The 17,876-nt window shown below is 43.6% G+C and overlaps 1 long non-coding RNA gene across 1 annotated transcript; it reads left to right on the top strand.

The window, feature by feature from the left end:
• Positions 1 to 1,648: 1,648 nt before the first annotated feature.
• Positions 1,649 to 10,780, top strand: LOC148127080 (uncharacterized). The gene is made up of 2 exons (XR_015741909.1): positions 1,649 to 2,064; positions 9,968 to 10,780. It is a non-coding gene; the product is annotated as an uncharacterized LOC148127080 (long non-coding RNA).
• Positions 10,781 to 17,876: the final 7,096 nt, after the last annotated feature.

Consider the following 17,876-nt stretch of genomic DNA (forward strand, 5'->3'; position numbering starts at 1 on the left):
CCTATCCCGTCTTACATGTGAGTGAATCATGGAAGTGTCCACCTGAGCTAATTCCAACATTACCTTCTTAAGGCTTAAAAAATAATTTCATCCTCCTTTGCTTTGGTAATGGCTCTTGCATATTTCCATCAATGTCATGTTCCTTATTCCCTACAGGATTGCACATAACAGGTTTTAAAAAAAACCAATAGTAAAGGACATATTCCCCAGTGGTGCTCAGTCACAATATTATGACTTTCTGTGGAATTGATACCAAACAATTAGCTAGAAACTTTGGCTTTCAGATTCCCGCCCCCTTCCCACAAAAAAGCACAGGTGAATGGGAACCGGGAACGAGAATTCACCATTCACAAAGATGCAGCAGACAAAACAAGAATACGAGTTTTATTAAGATGTCCTTCTTGCTGTCTTCCACTTCCCACTATCAGAAAGAAGACGATTCAGTTTACAGATCTTTGGGCTTCCATCAGGAAAAACAAAAACGAAAACCCTATTCATCTGAGTTGCAAAAAACCGAACAGCCAAGAATTTTCCTGTAAATTTGTGGTAATCCTGGTTTCCAAAAGTAATCCCACTAAATTTATTTGAATAGTTCTACATGGGATTACAAGGGCATTCGGAAGCTACAGCTGGTGCAGAGTGGCAGCACAGGTATTTATTTGGGGGCCCCAAGAATGGCCCCTGTAACACCACCGCTCCATGAGCTGCACTGGTTACCAGTCTGCTTCTGGGTGCAATTCAAGGTGTTGGTGTTCCTCTTTAAATGCCTTCATGGCATGGGTCCAGGTTACTTGGGGGATTGCCTCGCCCCATTGGGATTGGCTTGTGCTGACAGAGAAAGCATGCTGCAGGTCCCGTCTGCCCGCTTATTCCGGCTGGCTGGGGGTGGGGGAGTCCAGGAGGAGGGCCTTCTCTCATGTTGCTCCTGCCCTCTGGAACATCTTATCCCCGCTCCCCCTCCCAATGTGAGCTTGGGTCCAACCCTCTTATCTTTTCGTAAGGGCCTAAAGGCTCCAGTGGGGGAACAGCACAATGTAGGTGGTTGATTGGGTAATAACATATCCTACCTCCTCTCCCCCACTCCGCCTACGCTCCCTCCATGTGACTTTGGTTTTAAGGTTTGATTTTAACATTTTATGTTTTAACTAGGATGTAACTTGTAAGCCGCCCAGAGTTACCCTATGATAAGATGGGCAGCCAATAAATTTCATAAATAAATAAATAATACATTTTACTTCTAAGAAAACAGAAAGGATTGGTCTAATTCCTACTTATTGTTCTAGGTTTCAGAAATTGTCCAGAGTGAGCTCTACCATTCATCGCTCAATTGGGCTTAAATTTAGGACTGCCGTAAACACAAAATAACATTGAAATCAGAAGAATCTCGTTGAAAGAGGCAAATCGATTGTAACGGCTGTAAAATATTTTCTTTTGAGCCTCCACTCTTTCATCCGTAGATGTGGATGTCATAAACAAAATTCTGAATTTCTGCAGCTTGCGAAATAATACCAACTGAGGAAAAACAAAGATATTAGGGCATGAAAACGCTAGGATCACCGTCCGCACTTGGAAAAAACAACTGCAGCCAAGCAGAAACACCTCCCATTCATTTTCCCACGCGGATGTATTCATTCATTCACTCAGAACTTTACTCACTAGCATCCTTGCTGGCAGCATTCTGGCTGCCTGTAATGATTGAGCCACATCCTGGAATTTTCAAAGAGTGATGACATCTAAAGGCAGCCACTCCCACCCCGTTCTCCACTTAATAATAGCAAACTGTATGGCTGGTGTGTGTATGTGTAGGAAAACAGGATATAAGAAAACGGCAAGCAGAGGGAGTAGCGGATGTGACATTTGGAGATGGGCAGTTATTACACGCAGGCAAGAGAACTATCACTCAATTTCTGGGATCACGAGCTACGACCGAGCAGCACATCCTGGTGGGACTCCAGCCTGGATAGTGGCTTTGAGCTTGGCTGCAATAGAAAAAGAGTACAGGTAGCTCACGAGTTACCACAGATCGTTTAGCAACCATTCAAAGTTACAACAGCACTGAAAAATGTGAGTTATGGCTGTTTTTTACAGTTGCGCCCTTTGAAGCATCCCCATGATCATGTGATCAAAATTCAGGTGCTTGGCAACTGAATCATATTTATGACCGTTGCGGGGTCCCAAGAGCAGAGACTTATAGAGTTTAAAGTAGGAGCCCATGTGTAGAGTTGTAATTACAGGAATGTTCCAATCTCGGATGGCAAACCTCAGATAAAGAATGTTTCCAAGCAAATACAACTCAGGTAAACAAAGTCACTAATCTAAAGGAGGATTAGAGAGAGGAAGTAAACATATGTTAGACTTTAACTAAAGATAATTAATTGTATGGATTACTGTGCAAAACAGTAACGAAAATTAAGCAGTAACCAAAGTTAACCAATGATGGAGGATAATTAAAAATGTGTATAAATGCAAGACTAGACTCCAATAACACCCATGTTCCCCCCAGATTATGTATAGATAATAATCTACACCAGTAGCATTGCACCTATTCATGATATGTCAAGTCATGATTATATTAAAAAAGGGCTTCCATCATCAAAGGACAATGCTGCTTTTGTAAGACTCATCTCTTTAACCCAGACCTGCAGATACTATAAATTTAATCTGAAATGTGTGGAAAATCTAAAAAAAAATACTGAGATTATCAAAGAAAGATTATCTCAGGAGATACCATTATACTAATAACAGAAAGCATTCTTTTGCAAATGGGCAATCGTTGCCATACAGGTTTTATAAAATAAACATTAATGGGTTGGGCTCCTAAAATGTGCCAAGTCATGAACTACGGATTGCAAGCAACGCAGCTGAGTTTACACAGCAAGCTAAGTCAAAGCCAACAAATCACATGATGGCTTCACATATTGGGTGAAGCACCATTCCAAATATTTTAGTCAAAATGTGTTAATGTAAAGAGGTTAGAACTGCAGCAGTAAAGTACTGGGTTCACACCATGTGTATTTATTATTTCGGTTTTGCTTACCATGAAGTTCATCTTATTTCATCTTGTTCACCAGTTTCGCCTTTTCTTTGACTAGGAAATCTTTCAGATGGTCACTTGTGCCCTGGTCATCACACAACTAGACAATTGCAATGTTCTGCCTGTGGGGCTGCTCTTGAGAATCACCTGGAAGGTACAGCTGGTACAAAATGCAGTGGTGTGAGCAGTAAGAGATACTTCACATTAAGTCCACATGCCATAGCTGCTACGGAACCCACAGTGGTTGCCAGTAAGCTTTCTGGTGCACTTCAAGCTGCTGATTGTCACCTATAAAGCCCTTCCTGATTCAGGATCTAGTTATTTGAGGGACAACTGTCAATTGTTCTCTGCCCCCTCTTAGAGTGGGTGCACTCCACATCCCTTCTGCCATCTTGTGGACTGAAGTAGACTATCATTGTTGCTGGCCCTGCTCTCTGGAACAGCATTCCCCTGTTCAAATTTTTTTACTACAGGTTCTGTGGGCATGGCTTTGTGGGCGTGGTGTGGCTTGGTGGGTGTGGCAGGGGAAGGATACTGTAAAGTCCCCGTTCCCTCCCCATCCCACTGGGAAGGGAATGGGGATTTTACAGTATCTGTTCAGCTTTCCAGCTCTGTTCTCCTCTGCAGGGCAACAAAAGAAGACCCAGCCAATCAGCTGGGACTCTGATCAGCTAGGACTTGGGAGGCAGAGAATAGATGGGGGCGGGACCAACCAGAGGTGGTATTTACCGGTTATCCGAACTACTCAAAATTTCCGGTACTAGTTCTCCAGAACCTGTCAGAACTGGCTGAGTACCACCTCTGGAGATAAGGATGGTATAGCAATAGCACTTAGTCTTAGGTATTGCTTCATAGTGCTTTACAGCCCTCTCTAAGCGGTTTACAGAGTCAACATATTGCCCCTGGCAATCTGGGTCCTCATTTCACCGTCCTTAAAAGGGTAGAAGGCTGAGTCAACCTTGAGCTGGTAAGAATCAAACTCTTGGTAGTGAGCAGTGAGTTAGTTTGCAGTACTACATTCCAACCACCACCGCACTGTATCCTCACATTTCAGAAAGTGCTTAAGACTTACCTGTGTTCCAGACTTGGGGTTAATGTATTTGCAGGGTCTCTGGGGTATGTGCACTGTATGGTTTATTGTTCTGTTTGTTTTAGTCCATACCACCTCTTGATGTGTGTTTAATTGCCTTTACTGTTTCCTGGTTTTGTAAGCTGCTCATTGTCTAATAGGGTTGGCAGTTACAACAAATTGATTACATTAAACTAAAATTAAATTATGAGTAAGTTCAGCCATTTTCGCTTGTTAATTCTAGTGTATTTTATATATGAATCAAGCCTCTGTAGTGTATTCCAAAAATGAGTTTGACTGAAGCAAGGCCTGGCTTTTTACAATATTTGAATTCAACAGTGATTTTCACCAGGTTTATGGTGGAAAACATAACTATATTCTCTTCATCAGAATAATGTGGCTCTTTTAATCATGGGCCTTGCACTGCAGTTGTTCCTAACATGCTAAACACTGGGCACTAATGACCTCATACACACACCATTTTTATTTTTCCCAGATGCTTGGGAGAAGCCCCCAGTGTTCTTGCAAATACTGGTGTCATGCTTCGACAATGCCAGATTCCCGTTTAATTTCTATTAGCTAAAAGTATTTTAAAAACTAAAGTCAGGAAGGCTGGTGAGTGCCAATGAAGTTGTCCATTGGCACACTGCCCATTTTTATCTATAAAGAGCAGATTAGAGTTTCAAGGCAAATAGAAATGTAAAAAAAAAACCCTTCACTTCTGCAGGACTGATTTTTGTTTGACAAAATAACTGTGCTAACTATTAAAATCCCCTCTTTGACAGAATCTAGCCACCCTTCTTGCATTGGCCAGGCAGATTGTCCCACAACTCCCAGATGAAGATATTATAGGAGCTTATCTTTAAGAGGATGTAGATCTCAACCAAGAGATTTCCAAGGCAGAGATATGCTAATATCTGTGCAACAGATAAATTGCTTTAAAGTAACAAGTAGAGACTGAAATGTTGGCAGTCAATCAGTGGGATTAATATTGTACAAAACAAGTATTTTATCAGAGAGAATTTTTGGACTACTGCCGAATGGAATCACATTTTACAAGCTGATGTTGGCAAAGCATCCAGGAGAATCCAATTCCAAATATATGTCTATGAATATATTAAGGATTCAGGAGTCAAAAACACTAAGTTAAACATAAACACATGAGGCTAAATATGAGGACCTATTTCTATAGCCCCCTGACTTCTTAAATTAATTTTTAAAAAATGGGTAGAGTTGGATTGGCTAGTTCAGTGAGATTCGACCCCCCAAATGTGGCATTTTTGCATCCAGCTATCTGGAGCATCTGCTTCATATGGTACTCATGTGTTGTCCTGCTAATCAGGTATTTTTTTTAAAAAAAAACTGGTAATGGAATTGATTTCAGAAGAGCGTAAAAGCAACAAAAAGGATGTAACTTGCCAAGAAACAACAAACAACATTATTAGTGGCCATTTGTCTGAATTGTACAAACCTCTCTTCACTTATCTTCTTTTTTAAAACCTTTAAAAGTTTTTCCACATTTGTTGAAATGTGTATTTCTCTGTGGGTTGCCAATAATCTGGAGAGGGTGGGGCTCATCTGCTTTTAACAAAGGCATGGCTAGATCATTATGTTTGAGAGTTCATCTACCGTTAATATTTTGTCAACTTTTTGAAATTAAAAAAGAGGCATCAAGTGAAGGTTTTGCCAAATATTCAAATGACTCCTGTACCTTGCCTTTGACTATGGCTTGATCTAGACTGGGTCCAACTCACGCCATCATGGCAGCATCACGTGACACATGGGGACTTTTTTTTCCCCTTCACTAAACCAGGGCGGCTTGGCCAGCGTGTGATTGCGAGTTTGACGGCCCCGATCTAGACTAATTTATTCCCTCGAATAATCTGCACTCACTAATTTCTGCAGATCTGGCCTCTATCAAAGGCCCAATTATAGAGTTAATAATTAAAAAAACAATTCACAGAGAAACACAGTCATTCATCCATCCAGTCAAGTTGCCTTTTCAGTGATTCTAGCAGCACACAAGTCATGCTAGTTGATTTAAAAGTTCTCCTGGAAACATCTCATATGCACAAGACTTCCTGCTAGGAAAGTACTGGTAAGGCTTCATAACATCAGCAACCCTTCTTCACTGAGCAGCAGGGAGCAGTGAGAAAGATAATCTGTCCTGAGTTTTGGTGCACCTTCAGTGTCTTTCAGAGCTAAATCTAACCCTAGGTTAGTATTTGGGTCAATTAGCCTCTCCTGGGCATTTTGATAAACACATTAACCTCCCATTGACCCATATTGTGTTGCAGCAGCATATCCAATACTCTCAGACTCCCGCTATGTTTCTTTGAGGGAGAAAATGGTGTTCATGTTTCATGAGAGAAGCTTTTTCCAAGCTTATCACAAGGAAGGTTGTTTTTCATTTTGTTAGAATTGGGATGTTTTGTGACAATTCTGCTTATCTCAAAATTAGTATTTATTGAATTTATTTATTTATTGAATTTATATTGCCGCCTATTTGCCTGTGGCAACTCAAGGCGGCTTACAGAATATAAAACCACATTTAAAACAATATAAACTAACAAAAAGAATCAAACAAATTAATACAGAACAATATAACAAAATCACACCCCCAACCACCATCACCCAACGACAGCAGATCACATGAACCATTTAATGGGCTCCAAAATGCTGTTCATCTCAAAATGCTCAAGCTATTTTCCAAAGCACCAGAAGGCCAGACAAGGAATAATAGATGGAAGCTGATCAAGGAGAGATTCAACCTAGAAGTAAGGAGAAATTTTCTGAAAATGAGAACAGTCAACCAATGGAACCGCTTGCCTTCGGAAGTAGTGGGAGCTTAATCACTGGACCCTTTCAAGAAGAGATTGGATTGCTATTTGGGTAGGGTCTCCTGCTTGCAGGGTGGGTTAGACTAGATGACCTACAAGTCCCTTCCAACTCTGTAAAGCTGTAAATTTGTGTACTGGCCAGTGGCCCTGTTGCAAGTAGGCTGCAGCCCAGTAGTGGGACATGGCTGTGGGGAGGGGAGTTAGGGACCGCTGTCCTAGTAGACTTGCCATACCCAAGGATGATATTCCCATGTCCATATTAAAAAAATCATACTAGTAAAGTATTTGGTTTTTCTTGTAGCCCCAACTGAGAAGATGCAAAGTCAACATCTAGAAAAGAGAGGTATCCTTAATAAGCAGGCTTACCAGACCAATTAAAGCCAGTAAGTCACTGGTTTCTAAAGGTTCCTTCTCCTCCCTGCATAGACATAGTCCTCGATTTATAACCATTTGTTATACCCATTATGTTTGACCGTTCAAAGTTAAGGTGATCCCAAAATAAGTGATTTACTATTATGTTTAAAATTTAGGCATTTGGCAGCCAGCATGTGCTTACAATGGTGGCAGCATCCTGGGGTCACATAGTCACTATTTGTGACCTTCCCAGCCGGCTTCCAACAAGCAAAATGAATGAGGGAAGACAGATTCACTTAACAATTGTGTGATTCATTTAACAACCATGGTGATTTGCCCCACAACCACCATACAAAAGGTCATAAAATTGGGCGATACTTTTAAACATTGTGAGATGATATAGATTAAGGGAAGCGACATTGTTTTAATATTGTTACAGCGAAGAATGACTTACAATTCTCTCACTTCTGGGTTGGGGATGGGATCATGGAGGCATCATCATATAGAACACATAGACAAAAACATGCAGTCATAAATAAAAGGAACGCATGGAAGATCACGAGGAGTAACCTTGGCAACTTAATTTGAACCTAAAATCAACTTTATCAGAGAATAATTTGAGGGATTTGAAATATTCACTGTGGTTTTGAAATAGATATATGGTAGCTGTCAATTTCAAGAAGTCACTAAATTTGGTTGTGTTTTGTGCAAATGTTTATGGTAAAAAATAATTTGCAATTTTGCTTAGTAGTGCATACAATAGGTTTTCCCTAACAGCGTTTGAAAGATATTTTCTGGCTACAGTATTTAGTATTCAGTATTTATTTAGTATTTATTTGATTTGTCAATCGCTTACAAGATACAGGTATAAGAATAAATATAGTTTTGAATACATGAGATACTTATAAGAAAAATAAAAAACAATAGGACAGGGACAGTAGGCATGATTGGTGTGCTTATGCATGCCCCCTACAGACCTCTTAGGAAAGGGGTAAGGTCAATAGTAAACAGTCTAAGGTTAAAGTTTTGGGGGTTTGGGGAAGAAACCACAGAGTCAGGTAGAGTATTCCAAACATTGACCATTCTGTTGCTGAAGTCATATTTTCGGCAGTCAAGTTTGGTGCAGTTAACCTTGAGTTTGTATCTATTGTGTGCTCTTGTATTGTTATGGTTGAAGCTGAAGTATTCTTTTGCAGGTAGGACATTGCAATGTATGATTTTATATACTATATTTAGATCAGACCAGAGGCGGCATAGTTCTAGGTTTTCTAGGACTAGAGTTTCCAGTCTGGTGGCATAAGGTATTCTGCAATGAGTAGAGGAGTGGAGAACTCTTCTTGTGAAATATTTCTGGACTTTTTCAATTGTGTTAATATCAGATACATGATATGGGTTCCAGACTGATGAGCTGTATTCAAGTATAGGTCTAGCAAATGTTTTGTATGCTCAAGTTAGTAGTGTGATATCACCAGAGAAGAAGCTACGTAGGATTAGATTAACAACTCTTAATGCCTTTTTGGCTATGTAGTTACAGTGGGCTCTAGTACTTAGGTCATTTGAGATGAGTACTCCAAGGTCCTTGACAAAGTTTGGATCCTCAACAAGATCTTGACTATTTAGCTTGTATTTTATTTTCTGATTTTTTTCTGCCAATATGTAAGACAGAGCATTTATTTGTTGAGATTTGAAGTTGCCATTTGATTGATCATTCCGATACATAGTCAAGGTCTTTTTGAAGGGTAGTAGTATTGTCTGTGGTGTTGAATAGCTTTTAATATGATCATAGAGGTCATTTATGTAGAGTATGAAGAATTGGCCCTAAAACACTGCCTTGGGGGACACCACTGTTGACAGGTACAGAATTTGATAGGACGCTCTCAATTTTGACCATTTGTTGTCTGTTTGACAGGAATGCTTCTATCCAGTTATACAGGTATCCAGAGATACTGTAAGATTTTAGTTTTAGGAGCAGTTTGTCGTGTACCACTGAATCAAAGGCTTTACAGAAGTCTATGTAAATTGCTTCTATTGCTTTGCCCTGATCGATATTCTTGTACACTGTTTCCAATCTCTACTACATGTCCGTTTTTAAGGATGATCAGATTCCAATTCATATCTTGGTTTGAAAATGTGAAATTAGGTAAATACATATTTTAAAAGCAAATGAATCTCCCGTATCATACTCTTCTTTGGAGGGAGGTTTGTTACAAGCTCTCGGTCCTCTAAAACGAAGCAGGATTATATAGTGTCTCTAAAAAGGAAGCAGCGCAGCCCTCTGCCCAAAGCTGGAAAACAATGTGTTCACTTGCTATTGCATAAACCCTCTTTGTATGACTCGCAGCCACGATCCTACTCAGCGAGTGCTTAATATACACTATACAACGCAGGCAAAAGGCTGCTGAAAGGAACCTTAAGAGGAGGAAGATTCTGTTGCAGATCATTTTCTTGCAATCCCCAAGATGACAAATAACACTTTCTCCACCAAGGACAATTCCTCTTTTGGGACAGTTTCCCCCACTATGGACTCTTTCTTGACATCTACTTGTTTTCTAGTAAGGGGGTTCTCGGAAGCTGAAGGAGGACAGAAGAACGAGCCAGTAGCCAGAATGGTACCAATCGCTGTCTTGTGTGTGCTCTGCCTAACAGTCGTCTTTGGATTATATTTTTTAGGCTGTAATTTGCTGATGAAGTCGGAGAACATAATCAACATGTTGAGGAAGGACAGGAGACTCTCCAAGGAAGCAGAAGTTGTGGTCATTGAGACTTAAATCTCCAAGGAGCAGAGGAGACATTCCACCACTTCTTTGGCATTCAGAGATGCTTGAAAGAGTTAGCTGCTTCAATCTTAACCACAGTGTTTTACTGTTGCAAAAAGAAAAGAAAAAAAAAGAGTTCACAGCATAGAAGCTGATACAAGATGGGAATGAATTCCCATTGCTTAGTGTTTGCATGCCTTTGGTGTTATCTGGAAATCTGTATTCCTTGTAATGATTGTTCTTGTAGTTGCCTGCATGCTCCTAAGATGCCAAAGCTTCTTTGCTTAGTTTGCTGCATTCAAAAATGCTAAAGAGGTAAATATTCTGCGTATGCATAATGAATGATGGGTTGGGGGTTTTAGATGGGTCTATCAACATTGGTTCGTGTGAAAATCTATATATGACGGAAAGCTTGAATTTCTTTGCTGCAATTGAGATTTTGAGATGAAGTTCAGCCACATCCTAGGAGAAGAAAAGAAAAATATTTACATGAAGACATGTGGGACACATCCAAATTGGTTGATCTCTGCCAAGCTCACTGCCTGTCAGGATTACTCCCATTTTCATCCTCTAACAAACAGTTACATTTGGTTATTTCTCTGGCAACACATCCACAGATGCTGTAAGTTTAGTCACTATGAAATTTTGTGTAAACCTAGTAAGGATTTACAGATGATAGCTTGTGTCACATGCCCTTTTCTCAGCTTATTAAAAGGATGAAACCATACTTTACCTTTTTGTTCTGTTCTCTGGCTGCTCGAACGAAAATGAGCTAATGGTAGTTGATATTTCATTTCTACTAACTCCACTGTAAGTATACGGGAGAAAGACTTGATTGGAAGTGATGGTGGGCTGTATTGGTTTTGCTTACCTTCTATTCCTCATATCTGGCAAGAGTTTAGACATTAATTTGTACCTTTTATAAGAATCTCCTTAAAAGAGCACAATTCTTTTCAACGTATTAGTGTTGTCTTGAAAAGGGGATGAGTCTCATTCTACTATCAGAAGTTTGGGTGCTCTTAGGGACTAGGCAAGTTATCCTCTCAAATCAGGCTGTTTTCTGGGAGTCTTCATCAGTGGGAGCTCATGATGAAAGATTGACCCCTGCCAAGTGGGAACTCATCTTTTGTTTTTAATATGTGACTAGATAACCCAATAGACCATTGGGTCATCTTTTACAAGATATCTAAACAAACAAAATGACCACTGGCGGGCAAAAAAGCAGAAATATTAAAGAGGTAGCAAATTCCTGCTGGTTTCCCCATTGACCTTGCTTCTTGGAAGCTGGAAGGGAACATCTGAAATCACAATCATATGACTGCGGATAACCACTGACACTACAGCAGCCGTAATTTTGTAAACACCACTCTGGTGTGACGACCGTTGAAATTTCAATTACCTAGGGGGAATGGATCCCAGATTTTGTATGCATTCTTTAAGTTAGCAGATTTGAGGTACCTTCATTCAAAAATGTTTTGTACTATGATGCACTGTTTGGGCCTAACTAAAGATGACAAACAGGCAAAAAGTTTTGGGAGGCAAAGCCTTGGAAAGAAGGGCATTGTCCTGCAACGTAATGCAGGCCTGCTACCTTGTTTGCTCACTGCAAATAAAAGCAAATATTAGAAATTAATTTCAGTCTTCTTCACATAGTGGAACAGAGCAGAGCATTCGTCTGCAAAAGGCCAAGTATTTGGCTTGGTGACACATTTGCAGTTTTGAAAGCAGGACAGGGTTTTTTAAAATCAGATGCTTGGTTGACATTTCAGAGTCAAAGACAGACACACCGCTAATGCCAAAGCAGATGAGGCACTGTAAACCAGTTTTGTTTCTAAAATGGTCGTGATTGTTAACAGACTCTCTGGGAAGATATGGATCATTTACAGAAATTTCTATTACAAGTGGTAGGGAGAAAGGGAAAGAGATTTTCAGCATCTGACTTTTCGAGAGGCAAGAGAGAAAAACAAAAATAACCACAATGAAGTAAAAAATAATGTGAAGCTAAATACTGCAGCTGGGGGAGGGGAAAGTGTTCAGAATAGATTTTTGCTCTAAAATAAAAGGGCCATTGGGAAAACTCAGAGGGAGTTTTTGATTTTGACCTATTTCTTCCAGCCAAGGCTGATCCTTAGAGACTCCTGTCCAGAGTGCAAAGATCTCCTGGCAACCTTTCTGTCCTCATGATTTGTCTTCAACCTTTGTCTTCAACCTCACTTGAAAGTTGCAGTGGAAATGCCCCTTAGAGGCAAAACATGTATATTTTCTGCACTCTTTTGACCCAGCATTAATGCTTGTCATCTCAGGCATTTAAAAAGGCTCAGTGGGATATTTTTACTGCAAAGAGTGAGAATAGTGGTGCTTATCCTTAGGGAGAATCACAAAAAGCAAGCCTTTAGTTTACTCACTTGAGAGTGCCTGTTGTGTTAATTGTGAAGACTTAAAGCACCCCCTGCTGGCAACTGTGCAGGTAACCAGGATAGTCCTGTGTACTAAAACATTTTCTTTTTTCTAACGGGCTACCAGCTGTTGAAAAAAAAATAACAACTTTGTTTCACAGGTCATTTGGACAGTTTTCCAGTACAGCCTTTACCCATAAGGATTAAAGTAAAAACTGTTCGATCGCGGGAAAAGAGACTCGAGACCAGTGTGACAGTTCAGCTCTTTATTTGGTATATAGATCTGTGCTGGACCTGCGAGCCATGGCAAACCTTCATATAGGGATTGCCAGTGGCTCGCAACCAATGACGGCTCTTTGAATCTCCCACGATCGTCGCGGCCAATCGCGGTTGATTCATTACAAGCCAATCACTCTTGTTCTTTCCACCAATCACAGAGTAGTCCGTTTGGACCAATCAGGTGAGGGTATTCCAAGAATGCTAATATGGAACACCCCTCCCCTCTTGGTTTAGTCCAACCTACGTAACGTAGTCCCGTAGGTAGGCAGGGCTTTTAACATGTCTACTTGACCTGCGCAGATCAGTTGTGGCGTGGTCTTCGGCTGGTTCGGATGGGATCCTTGTTGCTCCTGTCCTTCTCGATGGAACCGCCTGGAAGTGTGAGTCAGGCCTCGCTGCAACTCCCACCTGGTCTACCGGGGTCGGTTGGGTTGTTGGTTTTGCTGTTCCCACCCGGGTTTTCCGGGCTGGTTGAACTGGCTTGGCTGCTTCTTCCAGGCGAGGCTTCGTGTTGGTGGTCCTCTGTTGGTTCTCTTCTGCCGCTGTCATCTGCCGGTAAGTAGTGCTGGTTTCTTTCCCTGTTTATTGGTGTGGGTTGTGGTTGTTCGGTTGGTTGTGTTCTGGGAGGATTTTCTCCTCTCTCTTGAGTAATGTTTGGGGTTTCTCCCCCCACTCTGTTTTTTTTATTAAAGTCCATTTGTGGTGCTTGCGCGTTGCTAGTGTTGTCGGTGGTTGTTCTCGACCTCAGTTAGTCGATGTGCTGTTTCCAGCTTCTTCCGTCTTCTGTGTTTAGCCGGAATGACCGGGGGCCTGTCACCTGGGTTATTTGGGCTGGTACCCAGAGTGGGTCCCCCGAAATTTTTTTTTGCGTAGACTGTGTCTCCTGGTTTAAATGTGCGGTACCTGCTGGATGAATCTGGTGGTTTTTCGGAATTATATGTTGGGTGCAGCCTGTCTAGGTGTGATTGTAGTTTTCTGCCCATTAGGAGCTCTGCTGGGCTTTTGTTGGTTTTCAAGCTGGGTGTTATGTGTTGTATTGTCAGTAGTTTATTAATTTTGTCATGTATGTTTCCGGTGTCCACTTTTTCTAATGCGTCTTTTGTGTACCTGACCATTCGTTCCGCCCGCCCGTTCACCGCCCGGTGAGTGGGTGCTGTCAATGCATGCCATATGCCCCGTTTGGCGAGAAGTTGTTCGAATGCCAATGCCGTGAACTGTGGGCCATTGTCAGACACCAGCAAGTCCGGTAGTCCATGGGTGGCAAACAGTTTGGTTAGTTTTTTTATGACCGCTTCTGTGGTAGTAGATTGCATGACGCTCACCTCTAACCAGTTTGAGTAAGCGTCAACCGTTATTAGAAATGTGTGCCCTTTGGTGGGTCCCGCAAAGTCTATGTGGACCCTCGACCAGGGGCCCCTGGGTGTTTCCCACTCGAGGGTAGGTGCGGAGGGAGGGATTGGTCTGGATCTTTGGCATTTGTTGCATGTTGCCACCCATGTTTCTATGGTTTTGTCCATTCCCGGCCACTAGACGTAGCTCCTGGCTAGGGATTTCATTTTACGATGCCAGGGTGACCCTCATGCAGCATGCCCAATACCCTTTTTTGCAATGTTTCCGGAACCATCACTCTGTCCCCCCATAATATACATCCCTTTTGCATAAATAGTTCAGTCTGCCGGTTCCGGAACAATTTAAACTGGTCGCTGCCCTTGGTTTCCGGCCACCCCTTTTCTACCCAGCTCAAGACTCGCACCAGTTTCCTGTCTTTGATAGTCTCTCTGGCAATGTCTGATGCGGTCATTGGTGGGTTGGGCAGTGTCTCTATTTGAAGGGTGGATGTGGTGGGTGCCAGGTCGTCTTCCAGGTCCAGCAGTGGAGCGCTGCTTAGTGAGATGCTTTTCTGCGTGCGAGATGCTTTTCCCGGGGCAGTGTATTAATTGATAGTTGTAGGTGGCAAGGAACTCAGACCACCTCATCATCCGTGGTGACAAGATGTTAGGGGTGGCCTTGTTCCCTGCCAGGATCCCCAGGAGTGGTTTGTGGTTGGTGATAAGTGAAAAGTTCCTACTGTATAGGTACTCGTGAAACCGCTTCATGCCGGTGATCGCTGCTAGCGACTCTTTGTCGAGCTGGCTATAGTTCCTCTCTGCTTTGGACAGTGTCTTGGAGAAATATGCAATTGGTGCTTCTCTCCCATCTGGCAGAGTGTGGCTCAGGATGGGTCCGACGCCGAATGGTGAAGCGTCGCAGGTCACCGTCAGTGGTAGGGTTTCACTATACTGGATAAGGACTCATTCCAATATGAGGAAGTCTTTTATTTTCTGGAATGCGGTTTCTTCCCGCTTTCCACAGGACCAGGTGGCTGTCTTGTCCAGCAGTCTATGAAGTGGTTCCGCTGTTGTTGCCTTCTGTGGCAAAAAAACATTGTAAAAGTTAATCAGTCCTAGGAAAGCCTGCAACTCCGCTTTATTTTGTGGTCTTGGGGCTTCCTTGATAGCTTTAATCTTTTTCTCTGTTGGGTGGATTCTGTTTTTGTCAACCAGGTACCCCAGAAACTTTACTTTTTCAGTGCATAGTTGGCACTTCTCCTTTTTTACTTTTAGTCCTGCGTCTTTGAATTTTTGCAGGACTTCCCTTAGGTGGTTCCCCAACTGGCTTTTGTTTTTTGCTGACACCAAGACATCATCGAAGTAAGGCACCACCCCTTTTATTCCCTGCAGTAGTTGTTGCATTAAACTCTGGAACACCCCTGGTGCCACGCTGACTCCAAATTGGAGTGTCTTGCAGCGAAATGCTCCCCGGTGGGTCACGATGGTTTGCGCCTCCGCAGTCTCGGCGTCGACTGGCAGCTGCTGGTATGCCTGTGCCAGGTCGAGCTTTGCGAAGACTTTTCCTTCCCTTAGCGAGTGTAGGAGGTGCTGTACCACCGGGACGGGGTACGCACTCTGCTGCAGCGCGTGGTTGAGGGTGGCCTTGTAGTCCCCACAGATTCTCATGGACCCATCTGGCTTAATTGGGGTGACTATTGGGGTTTCCCACTGGGCATGATCGATTGGCTCCAGGACCCCTTGCGCAATGAGCTTGTCCAATTGCTCATCAATTTTAGGCTTGAGGGTGAATGGGACTCGCCTCGGTTTTAGGCGGATTGGGGCAATATTGGGGGTCAATATTGCTATTGACTATTGGGGTTCTTAAACGATATTGGGGACCCCCGGTACTTGCCTAAGCGTCCGTCGAAGACCTCCTGGAAGTCCTTCATGAGCTCTTCCTCCCAGTCTGCTTTCTCAATGCAGTGGATGCCCGTCACCTCGATCCCCAAAGGCGCGAACCATTCCAGTCCCAGCAGGCTCGGGTGATCTCTGTCCACGATGGTTAGGGGCAGTATTTTTTCCTGTCCCTTGAATGCGATGTGGAAGTGTCCAATCCCTACCACGGGGATCTGGTTCCCCTGGTAGTCCTTAAGTGTTAGTTTCTGGTTCTCCAGCTCTTGCCTGTGGATGCTGGGCACTAACCGTTTAATCGTGTCCCATGACACCATGGCGAGGTAGGATCCGGAGTCTATCTCCATGTCACACTGCCGGCCTTCAATGCCGACCAGCACGCACACCTTTCGGGTGTCCGTGGTGTTGGAGTGCCCGATGGTGACTGTTTGATGTGTTTCCTTTCTGCACCAGGCTTCGCTGAGTCGCTTGCTTTGACCATCACGGCTCCAATGGCTCTCTGTGTGTTTGTCCTGGTTTCTGGGGGGAGTGTTGTCGCGTCACCTTGGGCTGTAACTCCGTTTGTTGCAGCAGACCTTGGCGATGTGCCCCCGCTTCTTGCAGTGCTGGCAAATGCCGTCTAGGAACTGGCACTCTGAGCGGGGGTGGTCTCCTCTGCACCCGGCGCACTGAAACCCTGACTTGCGACCTCTTCGCTCCTGCCGGTCTCATTCGGACTGTAGCTGGTGGATTTCTGCCTCCTCGTCATCGGTCTCGGGGAAGGACTCGATGTCCTTGTGGTGTGTTGTCATGGCTTTGTGGCTTGCTTCCGGTCTTTTTTCCGATGCTGGGTCAGCACCCGTGGTTTCTTGCTGGTCCATCGCGTTCATCTGGCGCATCTTGGCTGCTGACTTCTTGGTGACCTTGGCTGCGGTGGCTTCGGTGATGGCTTCAGTGACGGTGATGTCTGCTCGAGCCATCAGCCTGCTCTGGAGCGTGGGATCCCTTAACTCAAGAACCACGTGGTCCCTCAGAGCCTCGTCCATGTCAGAGAAGCCGCACGCACCCCCGGTGTTCCTCAGGCCCGCCACGAAATCCCCGATGCTCTCCCCTTCCTTCTGGTCCCGTCGGTAGAACTCATGCCGTCGGATGAGGTTGGGGACGGCTGGTGCGTAGTGGCTTCGGAGTAGGTGGTCGAGGTCTGCCCAGTCCATCTCCTTCACGTCTTGGGGCTTGGCCAGCGCCTTGGCCATCTTGAACACTGCAGGCCCGCAGTGTGTCAGGAACACAGCTCTTTTTCTCTGACTGTTGGCGTCCTTCAGATTATTGGTCTCGAGGAACATGAGGAATCGATTGATGTATGATTCTCAGTCCTCGGCTGCCTAGTTGTAGGGTGCGGGTGGCGCATTGCTGCCAGCCATCTCGTCAGTCATTCAGCTCTGGGTGCCACGTGCTCGACTGGTCTCTTGTCTCAGGATCCCACCCTCGTCGCCAGTGTTCGATCGCAGGAAAAGAGACTCGAGACCAGTGTGACAGTTCAGCTCTTTATTTGGTATATAGATCTGTGCTGGACCTGCAAGCTACGGCAGCCCTTCATATAGGGATTGCTGGTGGCTCGCAACCAATGACGGCTCTTTGAATGTCCCGTGATCGGCGCAGCCAATCGCGGTTGATTCATTACGAGCCAATCACTGTTGTTCTTTCCACCAATTACAGAGTAGTCCGTTTGGACCAATCAGGTGAGGGTATTCCAAGAATGCTAATATGGAACAAAAACCACTTTAACACATGACAGAATAGCCTAGCAGCACAGTGGGGCTGCTCTGCACTTCCCTACTTGCCCCTCTGCATTGAAGAGGGCAGGAATAAATGCTGTCATCCTCAATCCACACTTATACTGTTGTAAAGATGTCCTCCACCTGAGTTTTCTTGCTCCGCATCAAAAACA

This window comes from Pseudonaja textilis, chromosome 2, assembly GCF_049901715.1.
Source record: "Pseudonaja textilis isolate UNSWEBS1 chromosome 2, rPseTex1.2, whole genome shotgun sequence".
Lineage (NCBI taxonomy): Eukaryota > Metazoa > Chordata > Lepidosauria > Squamata > Elapidae > Pseudonaja > Pseudonaja textilis.